Source organism: Artibeus jamaicensis, unplaced genomic scaffold (genome assembly GCF_021234435.1).
Source record: "Artibeus jamaicensis isolate MK-2021 breed Jamaican fruit bat unplaced genomic scaffold, CSHL_Jam_final scaffold_1019, whole genome shotgun sequence".
NCBI lineage: Eukaryota > Metazoa > Chordata > Mammalia > Chiroptera > Phyllostomidae > Artibeus > Artibeus jamaicensis.
The window spans coordinates 35,245,815-35,255,463 of NW_026522025.1; positions in this window are offsets into that span (position 1 = coordinate 35,245,815).

Genomic DNA, 9,649 nt, shown 5'->3' on the forward strand with positions numbered 1-9,649 from the left:
TGAGCCCTAAAGAAGGAAATGGAGTTACCCAGGTAAAGAAGCAACATTTGCAAAGACTGCAGGAGAGGGCATGCCCAGCTCCTTAGAGGAACTGTAAATGTTTTGAACTGTGTTATTCCCTTTGGGCCTTACTATGAGTGTGGGAAATAAGTCAGACCAAGTACCGCTCATTCCACTAATGAGGAAATGAAGCTTAGAGACAGAGGTTACAGAAGGGATAGGTAACAGAGCTGGCACTAGAAAACTTGGGTCTCCTGACATACAATCTGTTGTTCTTGCTTTTTGTACTTCACCACATTCATATTTTATTTGTTGATTTGGCCACAGTACTTTGGTGAAACCAAATTAATTAATCAGAATATCCCAAGTGACCCAAAAGAGCCTAAAGACAAGGAGTGAGAATGAGGTGTCAAAGCTGTTAGAAAACCAATTCTGGAGAAAGGGCTAGTGGTCTTCTTATATAAGACCAATGACATCATGGGCAGAAATCTATCCACCAATAGTGACATTTGCTCTTGACAGACAGGGATAAATGTTTCTTTCACAAATATTACGGGAAAGCCACTAAACCAGCAGCTAGTTACAGCATATTTATGAGTAGTTCTTCAGTGACTGCCAATGTTCCCATTGCTTCCACCAGTTTTCAAGTCCTTTTAGAAGGTCAGAAAAGTGATGACTCTCTGGGATATTTCCTCAGGGGAAAGTTAGGTCTTCGATTAGCAGATGTCTTTCACTGGTTCAAAACCAAAATTAACTCTTAGTTCAGTTTGCTACAAAAGAGGTTACCAAATTATCTGCATGGATGATTTAAGAAAAAAAAAAGACTCCTAAGTGTCACTCTAGGCCAACTAAATTTTTGGAATTGGTCTTAAGAATGTATATATTTAAATTTATTATCTAGGAAATTATGATGGTCAGTTGTGGAAGCCTCTGAGCTAGGAAAGGTTACTAATGGAGTTGAGAGGATGTCTCTGATGCTGGCATAGACCAGTGAAATCACCGCTCTTTCAGGACCACAGACCTCCAATCTCATCTTATTAACCTTAGAGGGGCTCCCCAAAAGTGGTGATGGAATTGTGTAATCATTTTACTCTAATCGTTCAAAAACTGATACTTTGGCAAACTATGGAGATGGTAATAAAATTAGTGATTTCCAGGGCTTAATGGAGGAGGAAAGGATGAATAGGTGGAGATCAGAAGATTTTAGGGCAGTGAAAATATTCTGTATGATACCAAAATGATGGGTACATGTCATTATACCTCTGTCAAAACCCATAGAATGTATAACACCAAGAGTGAACTGTAAAGTCAACTATGGACTTTGGGCAAAGATGATATGTCAATATAGCTTCACTGATTATAAGAAATCTACCACTCTGACGAGGGAGGCTGATAATAGGAAAGTCTGCACACGTGTGGGAACAGGAGGTAGAAACTCCTTGTACCTTCCACTCAAGCTTTCCATGAACCTGAAACTGTTCTAAAAATAGTTTATTAATTTTTAAAAAATGCGCAAAGGGCTTGAATAAACATTTTTCCACAGGTAAACAAATAACCACCCAGCTCATAAAAAGGCGCTCAAAGAGATATTTTTACATCCGAAGGACTTCCAGCCAAGATGTAGGCATACAGAGATACACTTTGCCTCCTTGCACAACCAAAAGAAGGACAAGAACAAATTTAAAAACAAAAAATAACCAGAACTTCCAGAAAATTGAACTGCATGACAGTCTGACAACCAATGAGTTCAAGAAGAAACATTCATCCAGACCGGTAGGAGAGGTGGAGACAGGCAGCCGAAGTGGAGAGGACTCATAGCAAGGAGGTCGCTAGAGGACTGTGTGGTTCCACATTTAGTGTGGAGAAGCTGGAAGGAACAATTGGGGAGGGGAATGAGACAGACAGCACGACTCAGGGTCCCAGTGGGAGGAAATAAGGCCTCGAAACTCCTGATTAAAAAAACCTGTGGGGGTTGCAGCGACAGGAGAAACTCCCAGCCTCATAGGAGAGTTTGTTGGAGAGATCCACAGAGTCCTAGAATGTACGCAAACCCATCCACTTGGGAATCAACACCAGAAGGGCCCAGTTTGCTTGTGGGTAGTGGGGGAAGTGACTGAAAGCCAGCCAAGAGCTGAGAAAGCTGCATTGTCCCCTCTTGGACTGCTTCCTCACTGACAGTGCCACAATGCAGCTAAGTGTGTTGCCCCACAGTGGCAATTACCTAAGGCTCTGCCCTTCAGTATGTAACAGGTGCACCTTGGTGCACCAAGGTGAAAAGATATGGCCCAAGTGAAAGAACAGAACAAAGATCCAGAAAAATAAAACTAAGCTTTGAAGAGAAAGCCAACTTATCAGATGCAGAGTTCAAAACACTAAGAATCAGGATGCTCACAGAAATGGTTGAGTATGGTCTCAAAACAGAGGGAAAAGTGCAGGCTATGCAAAGTGAAATAAAGGAAAATATACAGGGAACTAACAGTGAAGGGAAGGAAACCATGACTCAAATCAACTACAACCATGATTACTCTCCTCAGCAAGGCTATCATTTAGAGTGGAAGGGCAGATAGAGTGATTCTCAGATCAGGTCAAGTTAAAGGAGTTCATCATCACCGAGCCTTTATTATATGAAATGTTAAAGGGATTTATCTAAGTAAAAGAAGATAAAAAATACAAACAATAAAATGACAACAAACTCACAGCTATTAACAACTGAACCTAAAACAAAAACAAAAACAAACTAAACAAACAACTAGAACAGGAACAGATTCACAGAAATAGAGATCACATGGAGGGTTATTAGCAGGGAGTGGGAGGGGGAGAATGGGAGAAAAGGCACAGGGAATAAGAAACATAAATGGAAGGTACAAAATAGACAGGGGGAGGTTTAGAATAGTATAGGAAATGTAGAAGCCAAAGAACTTATGTATATGACCCATGGACATGAACTGGTGGGGGAATGTTGGTGGGAGGGGGGTGCAGAGTGGGGGGGAATAATGGGGATAAAAAAATAGGACAACTATAATAGCATAATAAATAAAACATATTACAAAAAGAGATATTTTGGACATCCATGTTTATAATAACATTATTCACAATAGCCAAAGGTGGAAGGAATCCAGGATGAATGGATAAACCTAGTGTAGTGCAGATACTTCTAATGGAATATTAGTCTTAAAAAGGAAAGGAAATTTGACACATGTAGCAATATAGATGGACCTTAAGGGCATTATGTTAAGTGAAATAAGGCAGTCAAAAAAAACCCTATATGATTCCACTCATATGAGTTACCCACAATAGTCGAATTCACAGACAGAAGGTAGAAGGGTGGCTGCAGGGGTTTTTAGGTAGGAAGAACTCTATGCCCATTAAACAACAGGCAGCTGTTGTTTAATGGGCATAGAGTCAGTTTTGCAAGATGAAAAGAGGTCTGGAGTTTTGTGAGTCAGTTGCACAACATGTGAATGTGCTCAACACTTCTGAAGTGTACACTTAAAAATGGTCTAAATGGTTTAAAAAATGAGGTTATATATCCCCATAGTTAAAAAGTTCCTTTGGAGTCACTTAGACCCATTAGTAGCTGTGTAACTTGGATAAATCATTAATTTCTCTAAATCTTGGTCTTCATGTGCAAAATGTACATAATATCTTCTCTATGTTTTTTGTGCAAATTAAATAAATTAATATATTTAAAACTCTTAGAACAAAACTTGCACAGGATAAAGATTCAATAGTGGTGGTGATGATGATGATGATAGAGCTATTACTGTTCGCTAAAGAAGAATTTAAAGGAAACACAGACTTTTTCTTTCAAGACTTTACAATTATGTTATCATTAAAGGGTCAACATATTACCACCCTTTATCATATTTTCTTAAGAATTTTTAGGCATAATGCATTCTCTAAATTTCAATTTTAGAATCAAGATAAAAAAACACGGTTCCTTTAAGTTAAGGAAAATGATCTCCACAGAACACATAAATTCTAATCCCAGAGATTGATGGAAAATGGTGTATCTTAACTTGTTTAAAGTTGTTGCAACAACCTGCTCGAACTCTTACAACAGCCCATCAGCACTTGTCTTACATGATAGGCTGCCTTTCTTAGCTAGTTTCATTTCCAGGCTCAGACCTATCTCGAATGCCAGACCAACTTTGAGACAAGAACTGCTTTAACAGTTCTCAAATCTTTCTCCCCATTCATCTGACACCAGTCTGATTCTCCCAGACTCCCCAGCACTGTGATGGCCATTGGACTGGACTTATTCCCTCCTGACTTCCCTTTGTGAGTCAGTCTGTCCATAAATCGCAATCTGGTAGCTGGGGTCTACTGCTGTATTAGTTTTCTATTGCTGCTGTAGCAAGTTACCATGAACTCATGGGCTTAAAGCAGCACAAATTTATTCTCTTACAGTTCTGGAGGTCAGCAGTCCAAAAGAAGTCTTATAGATCTTAAATCAAGGTGTCAGCAGGGCTGTTTGCTTCTGTACCATAGAATACAGGCCGCCAGCAGAAGCTGGAAGAAGCAAGAAATGAATTCTCCCTTCAAATTTCTGGAGGGAGGGAGCATGGCCCTGCAGACACCTTGATTCCAGCCCTGTGATATTGATTTTGGACTTCTTATTTACAGAGATATGAGAGAATAAATGTTATTTTAAGCCAAAAAGTTTGTGGTTCTGTGTTACAGCAGCCATAGTAATAACAGTTTCCAGCCGGAATATAGTTTTGGTGTGTGGGCCTTGATAATTTCCAGTGTGGTCTCTAAAGCAGCATATTGGCATCACTGGAGAGCTTGTTAGAAATGTAGCAGCTCAGGCCCCATTTCCAGACCCACTGATTCGAAATCCACATTTGAACAGGAATCCCAGATGCACATTAATGTTTCTGATGCACGCCCTGGAGAATGACAGAGCAAGCAGGTGGGAGGAACCTGGGTACCTGGAAGTCCCCATAGAGCCACCCTACCCTGGAACATGTCCCAGCTCAGATCCTCATGTGTGAGAAATAAGTGCTATATTTTGTTCAGGCCATTCTTAAGTTAGATTGCTAAAATAGCTGAACCAATATCCTAAATTATACATCACTTACATGCCAGGCAATGCACAAGTGACTTGAACAAAGTCCTTAACGTTTGAACATGTACCTATAAGGCAAGCAAGTCTTTCATTTCACATGGACATGAAAAATTGTACCACTACAAAATGTGGCTGCTCTTTAACCATAACTATGATTTGGCTGCTCAGAAGAGCTATAGTAATTTTTTCTCTTGGGAGATTATGGTTAATCATTTCCAGGTTTTACTGCTTACTGGGCTAACCACAGAAGCCACACCTTCAGTCATATAGCCACTTTCAGTCATATAGCAGGCTTTCACTCTTCAAACACTATAATAGGTCATCCAGACTTGCGGCAACACATTAAAATATTTTACTCATTTAGATTGGATCAATTAAGAAGAAAGGCTGTCTACAGACTCTGCAATGTTAGCTTTGCCATAAACCAGATGTCTCTATATGTGTGGGTTTTTTTCTGTGGACTTTTATTCCTTTGGTTTACCTTGCATTAATACCACACTGTCTCCATATGGTGATTTTATATAGGGTGGGGCAAAAGTAGGTTTACAGTTGTATGTGGAACACATAGTTTATTCTCGTATTATTATTATTGCTATTATTCTTATTAATTATATTGTTTTCCATGCAAACAACTGTACTTTTGCCCCACCCTGTGTGTTTTGATATGCTGCAGTTTAAGTCCTCAATTTTGTTCTTTTTCAAGACCATCTTGCCCAGGAGTTAGCAAATTGTGTCCAATTGGATCAACAACTAATTTTATAAATAAAGCTTTATTGGAAAGCAGTCATCATTCCTTCTCATTATTATATTGTTTGTGACTGCTCCCTGGCTACTATGCCAGGGTTGGCTAGTTGCTAGAGAGACAGGCTGGTCCACAAAGCCTAGGATAATTGCTGTCTGACCCTTTACAAAAAAAAAACCAAACTGCTGACTTTCGGTCTTAATGATTCTTGATCCATTGTATTTCCATATAAATTTTAGAAAAAGAACTACAGAGACTATGTGGCATTAGACCAAATTTTTAGCTTAATTAGGGGATATTTGAATATTTCATTATTAACATTTCCAGTCCATAAATGTAAATATTTACTTCTTTTAAAAAAAGGTCTTTGATTTCCCTCAGCAACACGTTGTATTTTTTTCTTCATAGACGCTCTGCGTATCTTTTGTTAAATATTTTTTTTGATATTTTATTTCTAATACTACCATAAATGTATTTAATTTTTATTTTCTAATATTTTATTGCTTGTGCCTAGAAATACTGTTGATCTTGTAAATAGATCTTATCTGTTAAAAATTTTTATCAAAACAGGTGTTGCCTTTACCAGGTTCTTTTTCTGCATTTGTTGAGATATTCACATGGATTTTCTTTCTTATTCAGTTAATGTAATGAATATATTAATTAAATTTCCTGATATTAATTCAATTTTTCATTCTGGAGATAAATCCCACTTGGTCAGGATATATCACCTTTTCATATATAGCTAAGGGCTAACATTTTGTCAGGAATTTTTGCTTCTATGTTCATAATATTGTCTATAATTTTGCTTTCTTCTGTCTTTGTCAGATTTCATTTTCAGGATTATGTTAGTCTCATAAGATGAACTGGAAAGCATTCTTTAATTTTCTGTTCTCTGGAAGAGTTTGGATAAGATTGCTATATGCATAAACATTTTTTACTGATTGTAGAGAGAGATAAGGGAGAGAGAGAGACAGACATCGACTTGTTGTTCAACTTAGTATTTATGCATTCATTGGTTGATTATTGTATGTGCCCTGACCAGGGATCAAACCTACAACCTTGGGGTATGGGGATGAAACTCTAACCAAGTGACCTACCTGGCCAAGGCCAAGATTGATATATTTTTATCTCTTAAATATATTTTAGGAAAAAATTACAAATGAAGCTATCTAGGCTTCTCTCTTATTTCCTTGAACAGTTTTTTTTTTTCAGGTGCTTGTGATTTTATCTTTCAGGGACTCAACTTTTACCTTCATGTTCCCAGAAGTGGGATTGCTGGGTCAAAAGGCAGATTCATTTTTAATTTTTTGAGTTGTCCCCATACTGCTTTCCACAGTGGCTACACCAGTCTGCATTCCCACCAACAGTGCAAAAGGGTTCCCCTTCCTCCACATCTTCACCAGCACTTGTTGTTTATTGATTTATTGATGACTGCCATTCTGACAGGTATGAGATGGTATCTCATTGTAGTTTAATTTGCATTTCTCTGATGATTAGTGATGTTGGGCATCTTTCCATATGTCTATTGGCCATCTGCATTGGCCTCTTTGGAGAACCATTTATTCAGGTGTAAATATTCTTTGCATTGTATATTTTTTTCTATTTAATTATGCTTTTATTTTTATTACTTTATTCCTCTTATTCTCTTTGGGTTTAATTTTCTGTTCATTTATAATTTCATGAGATGGATACTTTAATTGTATATTTCCACATAGTCACATTTTTAGCTATATCCTACACAGTTTGATATATTTTAATATATATTTGATATTATTTGCTAATTGTGATTTCTTGATTGGATTAGATCCTTAGGTCACTAAAATGTATTTTTCTTAATTTCCAAACTCTGGGGAATCTTATTAGTTTTCTTGGTTACTGATCTCTGTTTAACTCTTTTGGAGTAAGAGAACATAGTTTGAATTGTATTAATACTTTGTATATCATGAAACTTGCTTTATGACCTGGAAAAGATAATTTTGGTAAATGCAAATAGACAATAGACATATTGTCTCTTTGAAAAGAACATGCATTTTTCAGTTCTGGGAACAATTTTTTATATTTGTTGATAAGAAGTTGAATTCAAAATTTTTATATCTTTACTGATGCATTGTCTGCTTTCTCTAACAAATATTGAAATGTGTGTTAAACTCTCTCACTATGATTACAGATATGTTTATTTCTATGTTAGTCTAACCAATTTTGCTTTATTTATTGATATTTTCATGTTGCATTATTTGGTTTGTATTAATCTATAACAATTATATATTTCTTGTAGATAAACCTAATATATCACTTATAAAATGCCCCACTTTATCTTTAGTAATGATTCTTACCATAACATACACTATAATTAGTGTAACTGTAGCACCTTTTTATAGTTAGTGTTTACACAATATATCTTTTTCTATACCATTACTTTTTTCCATTTTCCTTATTCTTAGATTTAACATGTTTCTTATAAGTTACATATACTTTTTTTACCTAGACAATCTTTGTTGTTTGAGTATTTTATCTTTTGACATTTAATTTAATGACTTATTCATTTCTTTTCAAATGTATAACCTTATTCTTTGCACTCTATTTGATCTACCCTGTTTTATGTTTCTTATTTCTTGTTTATTTTGGATTAAAGAAGTATTTTCATTATTCATTTACATCATCATATTAACTTGCTAGCTAGATACGCTCTTAGTAATTACAACAGACATTTTTCACTTAATTTTATTACCTTCTGCATTTAAAAAAAATTGTCATGTAAAACTCAACACCAAAAAAAACAAACAACCCAATTAAAAAATGGGCAAAGAACCTGAATAAATGGTTCTCCAAAGAGGCCAATGCAGATGGCCAATAGACATATGGAAAGATGCCCAACATCACTAATCATCAGAGAAATGCAAATTAAACTACAATGAGATACCATCTCATACCTGTTAGAATGGCAGTCATCAATAAATCAACAAACAACAAGTGCTGGTGAGGATGTGGAGGAAGGGGAACCCTTTTGCACTGTTGGTGGGAATGCAGACTGGTGTAGCCACTGTGGAAAGCAGTATGGGGACAACTCAAAAAATTAAAAATGAATCTGCCTTTTGACCCAGCAATCCCACTTCTGGGAACATATTTGAAGGAACCCAAAACACTAATACAAAAGAACATAAGCACCCCATGCTCATTGAAACATAATTTACAATGGCTAAGATATGAAAGCAGCCCAAGTGTCCATCAATAGAGTGGATGAAACAACTATGGGACATTTACACAATGGAATTCTACTTAGTTATAAAAAAGAAGAAAATTTTACCCTTTGCAATAGTATGGATGGACCTGGAGAACATTATGCTAAGTAAAATAAGTCAGTCAGAGAAAGACAAATACCATATGACTTCACTCATCTGGAATCTAATGAACAAACAAAACTAACAAGCAAAACAGAGACAGACTCACACATGGAGAGCAGATGACAGCCAGTGGTGGAGGTGGAGGGGGTTTGGAAGGGGAGGTATTGAGCAAAAGGGAAAAAGAACTCATGGACACAGACAACAGTGTGGTGATTGCTGGGGGACTTAAATGGTAATGGAAAAAAATACAATAAAAATTACATTTAAATAAATAAATAAATAATTGTCATATATTTCAATATTTAAGTGACAAACATAGTTTAAACCACACAAGGCATTATTTAATACTTTTATACAGCAAATATTCATTTAATCTCTTCGATACTTATATTTTTCATTCCTTGCATCATTTTGTGTCTTCTATATAGTGTTATATAGTTCCTTCTATTGAAAGCATTCTAGTAGCATTTCTTTTCATACAGATATCCTGATGAC